The 2,929-nt window shown below is 50.0% G+C and overlaps 1 pseudogene; it reads right to left on the bottom strand.

The window, feature by feature from the left end:
- Positions 1-403: 403 nt before the first annotated feature.
- Positions 404-2,273, bottom strand: LOC108544462 (tRNA-splicing endonuclease subunit Sen15-like; annotated as a pseudogene).
- Between the last annotated feature and the right edge of the window lie 656 nt (positions 2,274-2,929).

The raw sequence follows: 2,929 nt of genomic DNA, 5'->3' as shown, positions 1-2,929 counted from the left end.
TTTTTTCCTGGCGTCTCACTCTGTCATCCAGGCTGGAGTGCAGTGGTGTGATCTTGGGTCACTGCAACCTCCGCCTCTCAGGTTCAAGCGATTCTCCTGCCTCAGCCCTCTGAGTAGCTGGGATTACAGGTGTGCGCCACCACACCCAGCTAATTTTTTGATATTTTTAATAGAGACGGGGTTTTACCACGTTGGTCAGGCTGGTCTTGAACTCCTGACCTTGTGATCCGCCTGCCTCGGCCTCCCAAAGTGCTTGGATTACAGGCGTGAGCCACCGCGCCCAGCCCCTGGGGAAGTTTTATTCTTCAGAATGAAAACCTTATGGAATAGGGAAGTCAGCCCTCACTAAGTCAACCCCGACTATCTCTGAGATAAAAGATGGAGCACTCTGATGAGTCTCAAATCCAATCTTGTGTGAATAAAACAAGCATCAGGAAACATAGATGTCATCTTCTAAGAGAAATATTCTGAGGGTCTGGCAGCATAAGTCCATCAGTAAGTTTATAAAAGATTATTGTAGAATTAGACTCCGCTATGGCCAAAGTAAAAGACATCTTTTACAAATCTGGATCACCTTGCAATTTTCAAGATACCTTCAAGATCTCCCTTATCCTGTTATGGCTGAGGGAAGCAGTGATGGGGGTGGGCACCACAGTCTGTCACCCTTCCTCTTCTATCTCATACCAACAAGGCAGTTGAGCTGGAGTTCTGGTAATCTGACACAGTTTACTTCATGTCAGTTTTGCTTTCTTTGAGGTCCAGGCAAACCAAGAATGCTATATAAACATGCGTGGCATCTTCTATGTCTAATTCCATCATTTCTTTTTTTTGTTTTTGAAACGGAGTCTCGCTCTTGTCCCCCAGGCTGGAGTGCAGTGGTGTGATCTTGGCTCACTGCAACATCTGCGTCCTGGGTTCAAGTGATTCTCCTGCCTCAGCCGCCTGAGTAGCTGGAATTACAGGCACCTGCCACCACGCCCGGCTAATTTTTGTATTTTTAGTAGGGACGAGGTTTTACCATGTTGGTCAGGCTGGTTTCGAACTCCTGACCTCGGATCCACCTGCCTCGGCCTCCCAAAGTGCTGGGATTACAGGCATGAACCACCCCGCCTGGCCTAATTCCATCATTTCTAAATATTTAGGGTGGGTGCCCAACCAGGCGTCCTCGGGGGCCCACAAGGGAGCTCTGCTGCCGTCGCCAAAGCGGCAAACACCGCCTGGACCCAGGCTGCTGCAGCCAGGGGTCAGCTTGAAATCGCCACGCTTCTCCGTGCCAGCTGATACGGCGCTCCTCCATGCCAGCCTGTGTGGCGCTCCTCCATGCCAGCCGGTACGGCGCTCCCATGGTGCACACTTCATTGTAAGACTATTCTTGCTGGTGCTGTTTAAGAAGTCCTGTTCTCTTCTCTGTTTCTCTCCACACTGTCTCTCCCACGTGAGCCTCAGGAATGGAGGTGCTGGCGGGGAAGGCCCGAGGTGATGACAGGAGGGAGAGAGTCCGTAATCCTTCTGCAGTGGCCACCTGGGACATGAGAACAACTCTGCCCTGCTGGGGTGAGTGGCCTGTCTAAGCATTGAGATCATAGAACTAAGACAACGGATGTCCCTCTCTGTGCAAGAAGCCTTCCTCAGTATCTAAATCCAATTTTTTTTCTTTTTTTCTGATAAAGTAAGCTTAAAAAAATAAGCCTCAACCTAAATACATTTTAATGAGCTACTCAGTGGACTTGGCTTGGCAGGGTTTTTACATTTGTTGTTCAAAGCTTTCTTTGAACACAACAGTCAAGGTACCCTTGAAGATGGAATCCTCAGGGTTTTACTAGCCAGACTGACATCCTCAGAACTGGTTTCCTGGCTTCTCTCATAAGGGATATATGGATGAGAATGAGATAGAGAACATTCTTTTAAAAAATGTCAAGAGTAGCTGGGCGCAGTGGCTCACACCTGTAATCCCAGCACTTTGGGAGGCCGAGCTGGGCAGATAACCTGAAGTCGGGAGTTTGAGACCAACCTGACCAACATAGAGAAACCCCATCTCTATTAAAAATACAAAATTAGCTGGGCATGGTGCTGCATGCCTGTAATCCCAGCTACTTGGGAGGCTAAGGCAGGAGAATCACTTGAACCCGGGAGGCAGAGATTGTGGTGAGCTGAGATTGTGTCATTGCACTCCAGCCTGGGCAACAAGAGTGAAACTCCATCACACATACACAAAAAAGTCAAAGAGTATCTTAAACTAAAATGAAAGCACAGTACCAGTGCCACCTCTGCATGGCCTCCTCTGGCCCACTGATGGTCTTGCAGGCTCTAGTCTTGCAGGATGGACCTCGCAGAGCAGTTGGTCCTGTGTCCAGCCTGGACCCTGACCAGCAGTGGCCATGCAGTGTGTGACCGAGTGGAGGCAGCACCAGGGCCTCCACTGTAGAACGGCTGCTCAAAGGGAAGGCCCAGAGCCAACAGCGACAGGTAGCAGCCGTGGAAGGGCAGATGCAAAATGCCAGAGGTGACAGAGGAGACTGCTGACCGAGGTGCAACTCCATGCCCTTCTCCAAGGAGAATAGCTCCAGTGTCCACAACTGTGTGTCTCCTGCAGCTCCGACTGTATTTATAAACTTCTACTTCTACCACCTGCCACCTCACACATTAGTGGCACTTATTTGAATACTGCAAATTACTATATTAATCTGTAAGCTTCTTGGGTATCAAAATCTCTCACATAACACCTGCTCCAGGTACTTAGGGATCCTGGGACTCCAGGTACCACTCCACACACCTGCTCCAGGTACACAGAGATTCCAGGGACTCCAGGTACCGTGCCACACACCTGCCCCAGGTACCACTCCACACACCTGCCCCAGGTACCACTCCACACACCTGCTCCAGGTACTTAGAGATTCCAGGGACTCCCCGTACCACACCACACACCTGC

This window comes from Rhinopithecus bieti, unplaced genomic scaffold (genome assembly GCF_001698545.2).
Source record: "Rhinopithecus bieti isolate Rb0 unplaced genomic scaffold, ASM169854v2 scaffold_26813, whole genome shotgun sequence".
NCBI classification, from domain to species: domain Eukaryota; kingdom Metazoa; phylum Chordata; class Mammalia; order Primates; family Cercopithecidae; genus Rhinopithecus; species Rhinopithecus bieti.
This window is presented reverse-complemented; position numbering and strand designations above follow the sequence as displayed.